The sequence below is a fragment of the Somniosus microcephalus genome, chromosome 29 (assembly GCF_052327205.1).
Source record: "Somniosus microcephalus isolate GS21.2 chromosome 29, FLI_Smic_1.0, whole genome shotgun sequence".
In the NCBI taxonomy this organism is placed as follows: Eukaryota; Metazoa; Chordata; class Chondrichthyes; order Squaliformes; family Somniosidae; genus Somniosus; species Somniosus microcephalus.
In genome coordinates this window covers 42641453-42660241 of record NC_141015.1, presented here as the reverse complement: position 1 = coordinate 42660241, position 18789 = coordinate 42641453, and the positions used below count along the sequence as shown (strand labels likewise).

General features: G+C 41.9%; 1 long non-coding RNA gene across 1 annotated transcript in view; it reads right to left on the bottom strand.

The window, feature by feature from the left end:
- LOC147098691 (uncharacterized) overlaps nucleotides 1-10879 on the bottom strand; it is a 170244-nt gene extending 159365 nt beyond the window's left edge. Inside the window, exon 1 of the long non-coding RNA XR_015074217.1 lies at nucleotides 10822-10879. This is a non-coding gene — a long non-coding RNA (uncharacterized LOC147098691). The remainder of the gene's footprint in view (nucleotides 1-10821) is intronic.
- Between the last annotated feature and the right edge of the window lie 7910 nt (nucleotides 10880-18789).

Here is an 18789-nt window from a genome sequence, read left to right as displayed (position 1 = left end):
CGTATTGCCCTTGTTACATGCACTTCTAATCTCTTGATTGATACTGTGCCCTACATTACCATTACTGTTTGGTGGCCTATACACAACTCCCACCAATGTTTTCCACCCTTTGCTGTTTCTTAGCTCCACCCAAACTGATTCCAGTTCTACATCACAATCTGCCAAGCCAAGATCTTTTATCTCTACCGTACCGATCTCATCCCTTATTAACAGCGCTACGTCACCTCCTTTTCCTTTTTGTCTGTCCTTCCTAAATGTTGAGTACCCTGGAACATTCAGTTCCCAGCTTTGGTTACCCTGCTCTCTGTAATGGCAATTACATCATACCCATTTACTTCTATTAGTGCCATTAATTCATCCACCTTGTTGTGAATGCTACGTGCATTTAGATAAAGTGCCTTCAACTTTGCCTGTTTAATATTTTTCTGCACTCTGACCCTCTTTACTGTTAGCCTTTGTTTCTGCTCCCTACTAGTTTTGCTGACTACTTTTCTAACTTGCACTTCCAACTTTGTTTCTCTCCGTTCTGGGCCCACACTTAGGTTCCCAGCCCCCTGACAAACTAGTTTAAATCCTTCCCAACAGCACTAGCAAACCCCACTGCGAGGATGTTTCTCCAATTGCATTACCTGTACTATCTTCTGACAGAATCTTACTTAAAGTTCATATTCTATTGCATAGGAGTGATTTCAGTCTTTTCAAAATGCCAGTATGCTATTTCTACATTTTTACTTTGCCTGTGTAACAGGAGTAAGATGGAGAAAGTGGTGGCAACATTGGTAACAGAAAACTTTCCATCAACTCAAAAAATGTGCTTGTTAGTTTCAAAAAAATACAGAAGGTATTTGTGATTTACATGAGCTCCAGTTTTATTAAATCTATTCAGTATATTCGTTAGGTTAAGTGAAACTGTAGAAATGATAACAACAGAAAATGCTGGAAAAACTCAGCAGGCCAGGCAACATCCGTGGAGAGAAAATAGAGTCAGTGTTTCGGGTGAACCCTTTGTCAAGACTAAAGAAGCACAGGAAATGAAATAGAATATAGAAATGATGATCAGCACAGTTCCCAAACGAATGCTTAACAAGCTGATGGCAAATTATTGTCTGTGCTATTTAAATATGTTAACCCAATTTGATGTGTGTGGGAAGCATAAATGCAATATCAGTGCCTGTTGTAATTCCTACCCTTATATTAATGAAGTAATAGAGCTATCCAGTTGAGCTGCAATAGTCTATTCTGGTCCTGCAGATCCCTCCGTTCCTAAGTATGATATTTAGCTTTGGTTTACATATGCTGCTTTATTATAATTTTGACTTTCCTCTATAATTGAAATGCCTGTTACATAGGCAGAATGTCATGTCTTCTATTGCAAAGAAAAGTAACCTACAGAGGAATGGGCATCCCAATAAATTATGTGTTTGTGTAAGCTCAGGGAATCCTTTTGAAACCAGGGTGATTATTCAACCAAGCAGCTGTAAATAAAGGCTTTTTGCAATTATTAAATTTACAATCTTTGTGCATTGTGCATTTTAATACATCTGTTTTATTCTTCCTTTCTGGCAATAATAAAATGTTGTTTTTCCTGGATAGCTCCCTTTGCTCTGCTCAGTATTTCTTATTTCCACATTTCAGTAATGCCTTACAGCAGAACACAAGAAGAATTAGCAGTGGATATTCTTTCTCTGGTATAAGAAGCTGATCGTGCTAAAGTACATGATGAATTTTTTCATTTAATTTTATTGTTGAACTCATCCTTTACAAAAACATAATTGAATTTTGATCTTCAATTTTCATTTTGCGTTTATTTTTGTTCTCCCCCTGCCCCCTCCCATTTTATTTATATTCCCCAACATGCATTTCATCTCCCACGTGAGGAGGTAGGCACAAATCTTGTTCTTAGGATTTGACCAATGTTGCTCTGTTACAAGACACTTAGCATAACTCCTGTCTTAAAGCACCTAATGAGCCTAATGAGGTAGCTTACCTTCATTTTCTTCACTCCTATCTTGAAAGGCAGTACCTGCCCTGCATTCTTTGAATGAGAAATGTTATATGAGGCATGCAAATAAAAACAGCTCTTTGAAACTTTGTACTGAATCTTATTGAACACCCTGTTTATAGTTTCAGCCTCAGAGATTACATTCCCTTCACATCAGGCCACCCAATAAAAATGCCATCCTTTAGCACTACAGATAGCTGCTCTTGATCACTTCATGCACCAGGAGGTAACCAATTTACTGCCAGGCTTTTCTGAGAGTCAGTGAAGGACAGGTCGTGCAGATGTATTGATGAGGAGGCTTTGACTTCCAAACTCAGCCAAGAGTCTTGCAGCAAGGCCATATCCAGGCACTGGCTCTTCAGAGCTGAGCTTCCAAGTAATGTTGCCAAAAATATTGGGAGGCAAATTGCTCCCCTCTCTTTGAGGAGCTGCAAGTGCTCACCAAATTATTGTAGAAAGCATATTAGAGCCATGGAAAGGGTGCAGCAAAGATTCACTAGAATGATACCAGGAATAATTATGAAGTAAGGCTCAAAAAATTGAGGCTTTTCTCACTTGATCAGAGAAGGCAAAGGGAAACATAAGAAATGTTAAAATTCTGAAAGGCTTTGAGAGGGTAGAAAATGAAAGATTGTTTCTGCTGGTTGGCAAATTGAAAGCAAGGCGGCATCAGCTGAGGATTATATCTGTAAGGATTGAAAGGGAATGTTAGAAGATTTTTTTCACACAGATCACTGGGACCTGGAATGCTTAATCACAGGTGGCTATTGAGCCAAAGGTTATAACATCATTTAAATAGAGTTGGCTAAATCATAGAATAATAGAATCATAGAATGGTTACAGCACGGAAGAAGGCCATTTGGCCCTTCAAGCCTGTGCCGGCTTTCTGCAAGAGCACCTCAGCTAGGCCCACTCCCCGCCCTTTTCCCGTAGCCCTGCAAATGTTTTTCTTTCAGGTACTTATGCAATTCCCTTTTGAAAGCCATGATTGAGTCTGCCTCCACCACCCTTTCAGGCAGTGCATTCCAGATCCGAACCACTCGCTGCGTAAATTTTTTTTTATATGTCACCTTTGGTTCTTTTGCCAATCATTTTAAATCTGTGTCCTCTGGTTCTCGACCCCTCTGCCAATGGGAACAGTTTCTCTCTATCTACTGTGTCCAGACCCCTCATGATTTTGAATACCTCGATCAAATCTCCTCTCAATCTTCTCTGCTCTAAGGAGAACAAGCCCAGCTTCTCCAGTCTATCCACGTAACTGAAGTCCCTCATCCCTAGAATCATTCTCGTAAATCTTTTCTACACCCTCTCTAAGGTCTTCACATCCTTCCTAAAGTGCTGTGCCCAGAATTTGACACAATACTCCAGTTGAGGCCAAACCAGTGTTTTATACAGCTTCATCATAATTTCCATGCTTTTGAACTCTATACCTCTATTCATGAAGCCCAGGATTCCATAAGCTTTTTTAACTGCTTTCTCAACCTGCCCTGCCACCTTCAATGATTTGTGCACACATACCCCCAGGTCTCTCTGTTCGTGCACCCACTTTAGGATTGTACCCTTTAGTTTGTTTTTCCTCTCCTCATCCTTTCTACCAAAATGTATCACTTCACATTTTTCTGCTTTAAATTTCATCTGCCACGTGTCCGCCCATTCTGCCAGCCTGTCTCTGTCCTCTTGAAGTCTATCACTATCTTCCTCACTGTTCACTATACTTCCAAGTTTTGTGTCATCTGCAAATTTTGTAAAGGAAGAGTATAAACTGATACAGGGAAAGGGCAGAAAAATGGATTAGAGGAGAGAACTCCAGCAGAAAATTGTTTGAAACTATGATGAGATATAGTATATGCGATCGTATTGAGCAACAGGGGTTAATTAGTGATAACTAGGGTGCGAGACCTTATAGAGGTATGGATAATTCCAGTAGTTAAAAATAATCAATGGAAAGGTTATTCTATTATCTTGGGCATGTTATCAAAAGTTTACCCAGCTAGCAATGTCACTGAAGACATTCTCAAAAGCATAGCAATTTGGGACACACCTAGGAGAGTGATCTAAAATTTGGAAACCAAAATATCTACAGAAAGTGGGATAGAAAAGACCCAAAAACATAGCCAACACTAACTTGGAAAATAAATACACACTAGACTGCCAGAGATTAGATTTTCAAGGAATATAGATATTTTTTTATTTGTTCCTGGAATGTGGGCGTTGCTGGCAAGGCCAGCATTTATTGCCCATCCCTAGTTGCCCTTGCGAAGGTGGTGGAGAGCCACCTTCTTGAAGCGTTGCAGTCTTTGGAGTGAAGGTGCTCCCACAGTACTGTAAGGGAGCGAGTTCCAGGATTTTGACCCAGCAATGATGAAGGAACGGCCGATATACTTCCAAGTCAGGATGGTGTGTGACTTGGAGGGGAACTTGAAGGTGGTGGTGTTCCCATGCGCCTGCTGCCCTTGTCCTTCTAGGAGGCAGAGGTCGCGGGTTTCGGAGGTGCTGCCGAAGAAGCCTGGCGAGTTACTGCAGTGCATCTTGTGGATGGTACACACTGCAGCCACGGTACGCCAGTGCTGGAGGGAGTGAATGTTTAAGGTGGTGGATGGGGTGCCAATCAAACGGGCTGCTTTGTCTTGGATGGTGTCGAGCTTCTTGAGTGTTGTTGGAGCTGCACTCATCCAGGCAAGTGGAGAATATTCCATCACACTCCTAACTTGTACCTTGTAGATGGTGGAAAGGCTTTGAGGAGTCAGGAGGTGAGACACTCACCGCAGAATACCCAGCCTCTGACCTGCTCTTGTTGCCATAGTATTTATGTGGCTGGTCCAGTTAAGTTTCTGGTCAATGGTGACCCCAGGATATTGATGGTGACCCCAGGATATTGATGGTGGGGGATTCAGCAATGGTAATGCCATTGAATGTCAAGGGGTGGTGGTTAGACACTCGCTTGTTGGAGATAGTCATTGCCTGGCACTTGTGTGGCGCAAATGTTACTTGCCACTTATCAGCCCAAGCCTGAATGTCATCCAGATCTTGTTGCATGCGGGCATGGACTGCTTCATTATCTGAGGAGTTGCGAATGGATCTGAACACTGTGCAGTCATCAGCGAACAGCCCCACTTCTGACCTTATGATGGAGGGAAGGTCATTGATAAAGCAGCTGAAGATGGTTGGGCCTAGGACGCTGCCCTGAGGAAATTTAGCAGCGATGTCCTGGGGCTGTGATGATTGACCTCCAACCACCACAGCCATCTTCCTTTGTGCGAGGTATGACCCCAGCCAGTAGAGTTTCCCCCCCCGATTCCCATTGACTTCAGTTCTACTAGGGCTCCTTGATGCCACACTCAGTCAAATGCTGCTTTGATGTCAAGGGCAGTCACTCTCACCTCACCTCTGGAATTCAGCTCTTTTGTCCATGTTTGGACCAAGGCTGTAATGAGATCTGGAGCTGAGGTCCTGGCGGAACCCAAACTAGGCATCAGTGAGCAGGTTATTGGTGAGTAAGTGCTGCTTGATAGCACTGTCAACGACACCTTCCATCACTTTTCTGATGATTGAGAGTAGACTGATGGGGCAGTAATTGGCCGGATTGGATTTGTCCTGCGTTTTGTGGACAGGACCTACCTGGGCAGTTTTCCACATTGTCGGATAAATGCCAGTGTTATAGCTGTACTGGAACAGCTTGGCTAGAGACACGGCTAGTTCTGGATCACAAGTCTTCAGCACGATAGCCTTTGCTGTATCCACTGCGCTCAGCTGTTTCTTGAAATCATGTGGAGTGAATCAAATGGGCTGAAGACTGGCTTCTGTGGTGGTGGGGACCTCAGGAGGAGGCCGATATGGATCATCTGCTTGGCCCTTCTGGCTGAAGATGGTTGCAAACGTTTCAGCTTTGTCTTTTGCACTCACATGCTGGGCTCCACCATCATTGAGGATGGGGATATTCATGGAGCTTCCTCCCCCCGTTAGTTGTTTAATGGTCCACCACCATTCACGACTGAATGTGGCAGGACTGTTGAGCTTTGATCTGATCCATTGATTGTGGGATCGCTTAGCTCTGTTGAAAGCATGCTGCTTCCGCTTTTTAGCATGCATGTAGTCCTGTGTTGCAGCTTCCCCAGGCTGTCAGCATAGATGACAGTAGACTGCTAGAGATTAAATGCCCTTCCATTGTACCAGGCAAGTAACAGTTTTATTAACTAAAACTAGATATAGTCATGGTAGCTTCAGCTATAGATGGCCACTGCTCACTCACCACGATGATAAGAAATTGAACAACATCTGTGCACAGAGAGAAATGATGTGCCTTGGAAATGTATGTTACCAACCTCAATTGAAAAGTTCAAATTGGGTAAAATTAATGTAATGTAAATGAACAACAAAATGCCCAATTCTCATTCACTTCAGAATTTCATCAGAGCTCTGGTCCCCTCTTTACTTCATTGTACCTAGAAACCAAGCAGTAGATTTATATCCAAAAAATGTCTTAAGATTTTGAAATCATACACACCTAAAATTGAAGAACAGGAAAAGATCAGCTGGTACATCAAACCTGTCCTATACTGCCATGGTGTCAGAGAAACAAATTTATTACAAAAACAATTGGAATCCTAGTAATGTTTGTACATATAAAATCCTCGACAGTACGTTTTACTACAGGACTATGTAGACTTCTAACGTGTCATGATTACTTTCCAGGGTATCCATTATTTGTGCCTCCATGAGTTGCTTCATTCACTGAAAGAAAACTAAATCTCAGTTGTTCTGCTGTCACTCCAGTCATCGTTTTCCTGCTTGCCTTATTTTATACATCGCTTGCTGGGATCTGCAGCGTCGCCAAAGCAACCAGTGAAGCTTTTAAAACTCTATCACAGGGATGAACATCTACACAATAACCCTAAGAAATAAATTGCCACTCAGACAGACCTGAACTTTCCATTCCAGAATAAAGAATGTAGTCATCCACACTGACCTTTTAAATGCAAGATGATCGCTTCTGAACTTTTCTTATTATTAAATTACTTGTTTTTGTAATCAGAAAGATTAAATTGGACTACAGAAAAAAATGGCAAAATTACTTGCACTTTTAAAATGCTTCTAATGTGAGGCTGCCCATCTTGTTCTTTACCCACCTACCAGGAGAATGGTGCATGGTGACTCTCTTTGTTTTCATTCCATCGCTGTGTGAAGTGCTTGATGCTCCTCCAAACAACAGCAACTTGAGATAATTAACTTATCCATCAATTTTATCCTGTTAGTCTGTGATTCCCTGTGCCACCCCACTGCCCTTAAAAACAACTAACTTTACAACTAATTTGTAAGTCATGGTGACTTGGTTTAAGAATTAGAAATATTTCTAGGCCACAAAAATGGTAAGCCAGATCCAACCAAAAACAGTTGCAAATCAGACAAACTTGCGGCAATCTGTGAACTATGTGTGATCGTGTTGGAAGTGCCATCTTTAAGATGAGACGTTAAACCGAGGCCCTGTCTGCCCTCTCAGATGGATGTAAAAGATCCCATGGCACGATTTTGAAGAAGAGCAGGGGAGTTCTCCACAGTGTCCTGGTCAATATTTATCCCTCGACCAACATCAATAAAACAAAGAAGAGATATCTAGTCATTATCTTATTGCTGTTTGAGAGAGCTTGCTGTGTGCAAATTGGCTGGCGCGTTTCCTACATTAGAACAGTGGCTACACTTCAAAAGTATTTAATTGGCTGTAAAGCGCTTTGGGACATCCGGAGGTTGTGAAAGGCGCTATATAAATGCAAGTTCTTTCTTTCAAGTTCAATTGCGATCCTTACCTGTCTTCTATTAGAAATTAGGGTATCCAAAATATATGGGGTGACGTGAATATGACTGTGTTTACATGACTGTATTAGAACTTGAGACAAAAAGTCTCTTCAGACTGGTGTTAGAATAACTATATAGATGCTTAGAATTTGCTTATGTTTTGGCTCCCTGTGGATGTTATAACATTTTGCACTGTGATGGTCACATATGACCTTGTTTCCAGGCTAGCTGTCTGCTGTTTGTGTGCTAGGAAGGTTGTTTTATGTATTTTTAATTAGATAATGCTAAGTTAAGATTTTGACTTTGTTTAACAAAACTGTTTTAAAATGCGTAAGTTAACCAGTGTATGAGAATAGAATAGAAGATATCTTTGGGAATTTAATGATTCATTCCATGGTACAATAGTCTGCTAATGAAATAGTTCGTTTTACATAGCTAAAGCTGCATGAACAGCATGAACATAAACAACTGATAACAAGCAGTTACGAACATCTGATGGCCGAGAATGGCATGTCTGACTCCAAACTAGGGAGGATAGGGACAAGGGAGATAAGAGAAATTCCGATGGGTAGGCAAAACATATAAACAATAAAGCGTATAATGATTGTGAAGACTCCTCCTGGAGGGAGGATCTTCATTTTGAAGTTGAGACAAAAGAACTCGACGTGCCATTGGGCACCTTGGTTTAGGAAGAGTCCTTACAGGTTAAATGGTCCTGTCCATATTTTACATCAGGCCCACCCCTAAAAAAGAGTATAAGAGAAAGATCTGAAAACCCTTAGCACAGATGGTGGAGGGAGAGCCATACAGCACAGACAGTGGAGGGGAGAGCCATACAGCACAGACGGTGGAGGGGAGAGCCATACAGCACAGACGGTGGAGGGGAGAGCCATACAAGAGTGGGGCTGGTCTAACACTCATCCGCAAGCAGACTCAACCCATTCTTGGAGGTTCTAGACGAGAGGGAGAAAGGCCGCAAGCCAGAGAACCGTTCACGCACGCCAGCCGTCTGCCCGATCAGGACGGGTACCAGCTGCTTGTCACGGTCGTATATTTTTGCTGAATAACTAGTGTGTTATATTCCATCTTAAACTCTGATTAAACACAATGTTCCCACCATATTGGTTTGCAGTCGATCCTGATTATCTGAAAGGCCAGAGATAAGCTACAGGAAACGTTCTTTTATCCGGCACGGACGGGACCGACGTGGTGCCGGTTCATCAAAAATTCCGGATAACCGAACGCTATAGTAAAAGATAGGGAGAGCTGACAGCTCCATATAAAGCAACAAACCCTGTTGCTTAGCAACAACTGTAGAACAATGAACACAAGTTTCAAGCGTCTCTGTAGCTTAGCAACAGCTGCAGCCACACCCTTGCACAGCACAGATGGAAGAAGGCAAATAAATATGAAGTAAAACCTACTCCTGAATTTTGCCGGTTAACTGACATTTCCGGTTATTTAGGTGCCGGTAAATCGAAAGTTTCCTGTAATATCAACAAATTGGCTAATCTAACACTTCCCACTCGGCTCTCTTCCTCACTGCCTGCTGATTTATCCTGCCAAGCATAAGAAACACTTAGGGCTCGAATTTCCAAGCCCCGTGGAGGCGGGTTTGGAGGCGGGAGTGGTGGGAAAATTGCAGAATCGGGGGGCACGAACCCATCCCGCCCCCAACCCGCCTCCATGCCAATGTCCCAGGAGGCAGGAAGGGGATTACTGCCAATTAACTGCCTGTTAACAGGTAGTTAACAGGCAGTTTTTTGCCTAATCCCTATTTTTAGTCCTGAAGTGTGGGCTTCCCGATGGCTCCAAACCACGCCAAGTTAGCGAGGCGGACTGTCGGTCTGAAGGGGTCGAGATGTCCGTTGTGCAGGTGAGTGATGGGTGCATGTGTGCAGAGGTAAGTGTGTGAGGTAAGTGTAAAGTGTTTTAATAAGTTTTACTTACCTTTACTTTCTCCTGCAGGCTTCCTTCCTTCAGTTCTCGGGAGTCCCTCAGTTCACCGGCACAGAAAGCAGAATGGCCGCTGAAATGTCAAAAGCTGCAGCATTCTGCTTTCTGGTCTGGAGAGATCTCCAACTGAGTCTGAGTAGAAGGACTCAAGTTAGAAGACAGATTGTCAGTGTTTGACAGCTTCACAAAAGCTCTTGACAGATGAAATGTCAATCACTGATGTCACCAGTAGCCAGGTGTCCCTTAATTGGCCTGCTAAGCCTGCTGGGCGGGCTTAACAAGGTCAATCAAGGGAAAATAGCGTGGGTTGGCCACAAATCGATGGAGGCGGGATTACAACCCAAAAAGTGGGAGTCCCGCCTCCATCACATCCCCATTGACAAAATCCAGCCCTTAGACTGTAGAGTATGTGCGGAAGTACTGAACTATGTTGGGTCATTGGTAGTCTCAGAACAGCATATGAAATTTGAATTGCTACTGATTTCAAGGCAAAAGAATTAACAAATTCAATAAAAGATACAGTTGGTAGGATCTTAACCCAAGTAATGAAGGACTGATTGCATTGAGTCACTTTTGAAGAATTGCCTGCCATTACCAAGCAGAGATCAGTTCTGCATTAATCCTTTTACAATTATATTTGCCACATTAACTCTCCTCAAAATGTAATTTCGGAATTGATAGTGAATGAGCTCATGAAAGGTTGCTGTTGTGGTAAATTTTTATTTGCACCTAACTGAGTAATACAGATGATGCCAGAGACTGCAGGAGGTCCACCCTAGGTTTTCGAGAGTGACTGTAAATCCCTTACCATTGTTCCTGCTCTTCAAGGGGTGACTAATGATGTAACAACAGATCGGAAATATGTGTCAAAGTTCTAGTTAAAGAGGGAGTCTCACCATCAGTACCCCCATTTTAAAATATCAAACATTTACAAAGGTTTATGATCAACGTTAACATCCTTTAACACCTGTCTTTTTGTTGGCTTTTGTTTGGATTAACATCAGGCCAGTCACCCAGGTTGCTTCAGCAAACATTCCCTTGAAGCTTTCGATATAATAATTCAAACTCCTTACCTGTTCCAAATCAGTTCTCCAGATGTCTTTAGCAGTTCATTAGGAAAATATAAGATCTGAAAAACATGAAACTAGATATTAAATAAATAAGAAAATTTGTAGATTATAAGTCAATAAATTTGCATGACTATGCCCTGGTCTGAAATTTGCAATGAGGACATCATTGCATATCAACTACACTACATGACAGCCACTGTTGGCGTACAAAGATAGCAAAAGTCAAGGATTAGAGGTCCTTCAGCCCATTGCAGCTCATCCCTCTGCTACATTAAATTTCTCATCATGGTTACATACCTGAAACTTCAACAACGTGTCTTGTCTTTATACAGATGCTGACTGACCTGCTATGTATTTCTAGAATTTCCTGTTTCTAGTTCAGATTTATAGCATTTGCAGTTTATTCTTTTTATTTTACTGCACAATTATATGTGATTGCAATGTGTGGGAAAAATCTCTGATCCTGCATAAAGGAAGAGAAAAAGAGCCAAAATTTGGAAACTACCGTTGGTAACAATTGCAGACAAATGCTTAATGCGCTCATGCAACATTCTTTGTTCATTATTTTACTGTCCCAAAATAGTAGATTGAAGGTATGTGATGTGGAAATGCTTCTGTCTACTAATATCATCAAGAGTGATTTCTGGGTTCATTCATTTTTACAGCAGCCTGTCACTCCTAAAATAATATCCCATCCATCTGCATATCTCTGTGTGGATTTTAACTGAGCTTGTCCCTGTTGAAATGTTTCTGTTTATTTGTAACTTGTGTCTGTCATAGAGATTGATAACAGCTGCTACATCTTACCTACAATAATGAAATTTGGTGAAGTATTAAAATACTCTAATAGAATGAAAGGTGAATTTCAAATTACAGACATTTTTAATTATGATAAAATCAAAGTAAAACTTTACATTTTAGAATTCCTTCATGGTGGCTTATGCATTACAGGTATAGGAGGAGCCTTTGTGGCACCATTATCTACTGACCTCACCACAGATGTGCATTGAACTGGCTTGTAGGTTTTACAATTCATGATATTCAGACAAGTAAATTACTTCGCTAAAAACATAATCAGTCACTTAAACTACAAAGCTCAGTGTATTAACTTGGTGTACCATCAACAATAAAAACTAATTTTTGTATTAGAGCAATTGTAAAAATAGATTTCATTTAACCAGGACCTTTTCTATTACAAAGAGAAGCATTAGCTCCCAAACTAATACTTTACACAGTTTAAAAAAAACATCTGTTTTATGTTAGCTTAGTCTGAGCAGACGAGCAGTCAACAATAATCCCGTAGATGTGCAATGCTCAATGGGGAACTCTCAATCTGAATTAGATAGCACCTCGATTTGGCCAAAGAGTGGTACTGCATTTGTGAACAGCTGATTTGTTGATAACTGGCTACGGGCAAACCATACATACTTGCATATAAAAAAAACTCATGTACAAGACAACACTACGTTGCAGCCCAGAAAACCCCCAGAAAATCTTTGACCCACATAAAGACAGGGTCAACATTACATTAGTACTACTGGCTACCTCTCAAAGCCCACCTTCAAACAGCAGCAGATAACAGATTTTCAAACAGTTAACCAACTGTATAATGAGTTCTTGAAGAGCCACAGAAACACTGCTTTTGAGGGGCAAAGTGATTTTTTTTTGATCTAAGCGTTCTTCTGTTCTTCACCTCAGGCTGCCCTTTTCTGAGTTTGTCAATCCCCTCTCTAGATTTAAAATGCTATCTAAGTTGTATCATTATCCTTACATAAAAGTTGCTGTTCTGATTTCCATTCTAACGATTAATCAAAATGATTTGATTGCCAGTCTCTCTCGCCCTGATTGTGTCTGTGCACTATGGTGACAGCATGTGGAGCTGTCAGCATGCATTAAAATCACATTTCCCACCTACTGAGAAGCTGTTAGACAACAGGAAACTGGAACCAGGCTAAGAGTAAGCAAGTGAAGTTCCCCAGAGTGATCTATAGATGACTACCCCTACTTTTATCCCAAGTGTCATAAATTTCTAATCTTATATGTGAGTATATATAGTAACTACGTTGACATGAAATCAAATGAAAGCTATAAATTATATTCTATTAGAATTTTGAGAGAATAGATTTATAAATTCAAACTTTCAGATAAATTTCGATTTAATTTTGAAGGGATACATAGAATTACCACCAAGGAACAGTGGGATATGGAAAGTTACTCGCCAAAAGCAGATCAAAAGATGTAACTGAAGAGTCCAAAAGGGAATTGAATCGCGTGCTTCACAACAATGCAAGAACAATTATGTGAGAATAATTATTACTTAGCATTTTACCTCTTACAAACATAATGCAAATAGTATTGCTTGGAAGACACAATAAAATTAATAAATAATTTTACAATTAACAATACTGGGACAGACACAATCTCAAAACCCAAACTCACGTGACATGGACAACAATACTACTTTATTGCTAAATACCCAACTAAATGCAGCCAATTGCAATTCAGGCCACAGTGTGCTGTACATATTAAAGGAAGTAATCGAACTGAAGGGAAAAATCAACTGGACCCCAAGATTACATTGCTGCCTTGAAATAACTCCAGAGCATTTTTTAAATATTTAATTTTATGAGGATTTTGCTCAGTTTTGGGTAGCTTTTGTGCTGATACGCTGTCAGTGAATTGTTGCAAACAGCGCTCCCCATGTCATCAATGAATGACAATAATCAGACTGCAGAACTAATGATTATGGAAGATTGCAAAATAATTTAATTATTACTATGAATTTCTATGGGTAGATTATATTATACAAGACTTAAAATAAATGAGTTAACTCTTGACTTAAATTAGCAGAGAAAGGAACACGTTAAATGTTTGCATTGAACAGTTGAACGCTAATATTCGCAGAGCATATTTTCAAAGCTAATAATCTCAACAAGGATGACAAGCATGAGAATGAAGCTCAAACTCTTACAACCTTCTATTTAGTTCTGTGAAAGGGTTATTTCATTTCAAGTCCTTTTATTGCCAGAAGCAGGTTTCATGACGCCCATCTATGGCCAATGTATTCCCTGATGTGTGATGACTTCCACACTAAATGATTAAAGATTGTGACTTAACCACTGCAGTTTACAATTATCAACAGATGATTATCAGGAAACACCACAGTATGTATTACAAATTTGTAATTTACAATTGACCGATTATGCAACTAAAATTGCCTTTAAGTTATAAGAACATGAGAAGTAAGAGCAGGAGTCGGCCATTCGGCCCCTCGAGCCTGCTCTGCCATTCAATAAGATCAGGGCTGATCATCGACCTCAACTCCACTTTCCCGCCCGATCTCCATATCCTTGATTCCCCTAGAGTCCAAAAATCTATCGATCTCAGCCTTGAATATACTCTGGGACAGTGAATTCCAAAGATTCACAACCCTCAGTGAAGAAATTCTTCCTCATCTCAGTCTTAAATGGCCTACCCCTTATCCTGAGACTATGCCCCCTAGTTCTAGACACTCCAGCCAGGGGAAACAACCTCTCAGCATCTACCCTGTCAATCCCCTTCAGAATCTTGTATGTTTCAATGAGATCACCTCTCATTCTTCTAAACTCCAGAGAGTATCGGCCCATTCTACACAATCTCTCATCATAGGACAGCCCTCTCATCCCAGGAACCAATCTAGTGAACCTTCGTTGCACCGCATCCAAGGCAAGTATATCTTTACTTAGATAAGGAGACCAAAACTGTGCACAGTACTCCAGGTGTAGTCTCACCAAGGCCCTGTACAATTGTAACAAGACTTCCTTCCTCTTATGCTCCAACCCCCTTGCAATAAAGGCCAACATGCCATTTGCCTTCCTTATTGCTTGCTGTACCTGCATGCTAGCTTTCTGTGTTTCTTGCACAAGGACACCCAAATCTCCCTGAACAGCAACATTTGAAAGTTTCTCACCATTTAAAAAATATTCTGTTTTTCTATTCTTCCTACCAAAGTGAATAACCTCACATTTCCCTACATTATACTCCATCTGCCACCTTACTGCCCACTCACTTAGTAAGTATCGCTTTGCAGACTCTATGGGGGTGATTTTGCTAATGGGAAGCTTTTGGAGGCGGGACTCCCACTTGTCAGGTTTCAGTCCCGCCTCCAGAAACTTCTGGCCAACCCAGGCTATTTTCCCCTGATTGACCTTGTTAAGCCCACCCAGCGGGCTTAGCAGGCCAATTAAGGGAAAGCCGGTTGCAGAGAACGTCAACGTATGACGTTTCATCTGGCAAAAATTTTTGACAGATGAATTGTCATCGTTTGACAGCTGTGAAGTTGTCAAACAGTGACATTCTCTGTAGTTTGATGAAGTCTTGAATTCAAGACCTCATCAAACTTCTTTCTTTTACAGAAATGAGATGGTTGTTGCATCTGAAAATGCAACGGCCATCTGTCATCCCCAAAGCAGTGGTGCGAGACACTCTGCATACACACCGACTGAAGCCTGCAGGAAGAAACAAAGGTAAGTACACTTTTAATAACACTTTGCACTTATCTCAGATACTCACCTCTCCACTCTTGCACCCATCACTTACCTTCACAGCACACTTTTGCACCCCTCCCCAACCTCCGCAGACCCACTACTCGCTTCGCTGAGCTGGCGGGTTTCGGAGCCTTCGGGAAGCCCGCACTTGTGAGGGCAAAAAGGGGATAATCCTATTTTCTGCCTGTTAACTATGTTAACAGGCACTTAATAGGCTTTAATCCATTCCCGCCTCCAAGGAGACGGGACCCAGCACCCGCCCCCAAATTCTGCCATTTTCCCGGCAATCCCGCCTCCATACCCGCCTCCCCAGAGCTGGCAAAATCACCCCCTTTGTGATCTCCTCACAGCTTACTGCCCCACCTAGCTTTGTGTCATCAGCAAACTTGGATACATTACACTCGGTCCCTTCATCTAGGTCAGTAATATAGATTGTAAACAGCTGAGGCCCCAACACTGATTCTTGTGGCACCCCACTAGTTACAGCCTGCCAACCTGAAAAAGATCCGTTTATCCCTACGTTTTCCATTTATTTTAAATTTGAAATCACAAATGATCAGTGGAATTGTGTTGAATTCCTTCACTGGGCATCAAGTGTGTGGAGAACATTTGCATTGTTCTCTTTGAGCATAGACTGTTTTAAAAAAAATCTTTTTTGAAGTGCTGTAGCCTAGAAATTACTGTTTGACATACCATACAAATATTTAACATTAATATAAAATTTAAAATAAATTGATTAATGAAATAGTGGGTAGAGGGAATTTATATTCACATGTTGAGCATTTACATGCTGAAATTGTACAGCTGTTTCTGGGTTTATGCAACATTTAAAGCATTCTTTGCTTTTCAATTAAAGTTACATTTTATTTCATTCATTTGTTAATTACTGCATTCACTAAAACAGAAAAATTACATTTTTCTGTAGGATCACTTTCAAAGAAATGGCATCACACGAAGACAGAGTTAAATGAAAGGTTTTTTTGTAAACCTCGGGTCAGGTCATTTTAGTCATCATGTTTAAAACAGGAAACTTTCAAGCAAGCGTGAAAACTGAGGTTGCACAGAACTTGCAAAACTGAATAAGACAAGGGTTGGTTGGTGCCAAGTGCTCTTGCACTTGTAATTGTAAATAATATTGAGGGTTTGTTCAGGATAGAAGTGAAAGTGAGGTCCTGGGAGTATTGTTCCACGCTTGGCAGCTTCTATAAGGTGACCTCTACATTTTATACATGATCTGCATCAAATGGGTTCCCCTAATATCAAGAATGCCTTTTTGTATAATTTCCCTGTTTGTACAGACACTGCAGAGAGTGGCTTGAACAATTCATTTGTATTCACATCAGGCCAGGTCTTAGCCTTTCTGAACAACCAAGCATACAGCAATAGATCAGGTGTGGCGAGTTGCTGATTGACGGCAGACACTCTGGCACCGGTCAGCTCTTAAAGGGGGAGGGTGGACTTGTCTGGCTGCCATGCCCTGCGCACTGCAGCCCTGAAGCAAGGCCTGACCAATGCTGGTTCATCAGTTCTACGCCCTGGACCATGGTGAAGCCCGCTATTCTTCCAAATCCCATTGTACGCTCTTGCTGCTTGTCCAGGGTCATGGGGAAAGAGATGTACTGATGTCTCCTTCTGAAAAGGGCATTGGTCACCTGGCGGATGCAGCAATGTACCGCGAACTGGGAGATGTTGGCAATGTCCCCAGTAGCGGATTGGAAGGAGCCGGTGGCATAGAAGTTGAGAGCCACCGTCACCTTCACTGCCACCGACAGAGACGTCCTGCTCCTCAGCTGTGGCTGCAGATCTCTGCAAAGCAGGTGGCAGATCTCAGTGACCACCTCCCTTCTGAATCGCAGCCTCCGAACACACTGCTCCTCAGATATGTTCAGATATGAGAACTGCTGGCGGTATACCCTGGGTGGGTAAGGCCTCCTGTGCCGACACCTGTTGGCCCTTCTCCGTCTGGCCATGACTGGCACTCTCTCACGGCGTCTCTGATCCCTTTGAATGCAATGCAGAAAGCCAACGTTTCCACCCATTGTAGACCCCATTACAGTATATGTGGCGACTCAAGGCTATGGCACTGAAAGTGAAATCCAAGTGCAAAGCTCTGGCCTGAAGCCAGAAGTACCTGTGCGAGCGCTGAGTCAAAGCAGAAAGCTCTCTGCCTTTGTCTCTCACACAGAAGGATTGGCACAAAATGGCTGTCATTTATAATGCAGGAGGAGTCCCCTTTAAATAGCGCCCCCCGCACCCCGCAGCGACTGGGAACCGTTCCCCTCTACCAGTCGCTGGGGGCGCCAGGCGCAAAGAAGGGCGGCGCCACTGAAGTTCCGGTTTGGGGCGCACAAAGGGCGTTGCACGATGAAATGACGTCAGGATCTGCGCGCGCAGCTGAGCGTGCGCAAAGACTTTGTGCCGACGCTAAATCTCTAGTGAAGTTGGGGAGAGGCGCAGATCGGGCTGCGCCCGGCCGCTAGCCGCCTAGCGCCCAACATCTCCTCCTCCTAAGGCGCTACCGGCTGGCGCAAGCAACTGAATTTCTAGGCCCCAGTCTTTTACAAAAATCTGTTCAATAGATTTCTAACGCCCTGCTTTAATGCCCTGCTGCACATTAAATTAATCTAACGAGGTTATAACAACAGTAGAGGAAAGAGGTGCTATTGAGCTGATTTATTTAGCACTGTCCATATTATGAAACTCCAATGTGCTGTGTCAAGGAACAGTATAACGTGGGTTTGCAGGTGCAACTCGCCATATTGCAAGTGTTTCATTGCAGGCTTACCATCGTGGAGAAATGCCAAGTGGAAGCCAAATGTTTCCCCATATGGAGGGAGAAAAATACTCAGAGGGAAAATCATCTGACCTTCTGTATTACAGAGTGACACAGGCAGAATTGTGCCCTCGTAGTCAGGGTATGCAGTCTGGCCCAGTGAGACACTAGACAGAAATGAAAAAAAATGCAAAACATTTTACCAAAGTGTTGTTTCGACCATAATTCTTTGTTATCAATGAATATGGAGTTGAGGTGCAGATCAATTATGATTTAATTAAATGGTGGAGAAGGCACCAGGGGTTGAGTGGCCTACTCCTGCTCCTAATATTATTGCTTGATTTCTTTTTTTTAAAGAAAAAGTTGCTGGTGTTAGACTACTGTTTTAAATTTACAACAGTTGGCCACTGTTGAAAGCAAATCTCCAATCCTCAAAGATGTATCCAAGATGATAATTTGCATATTAAACATTTTGTAAAGGAAGCAATTACTTCTTGGGGAACAGGCATCAAAAATAAATCCATGCGACTGAGCTATCATGTCAAATTAATACAATTTAAAGCTTGAGGACCACAGAAGGTGATGAATAATCTTTGAAAACCATGACCATTTGCCCATCTGTTTCTCTTTTACTCTTTAAGAATTTACATTGATTATTTTATTCCAGTAGGT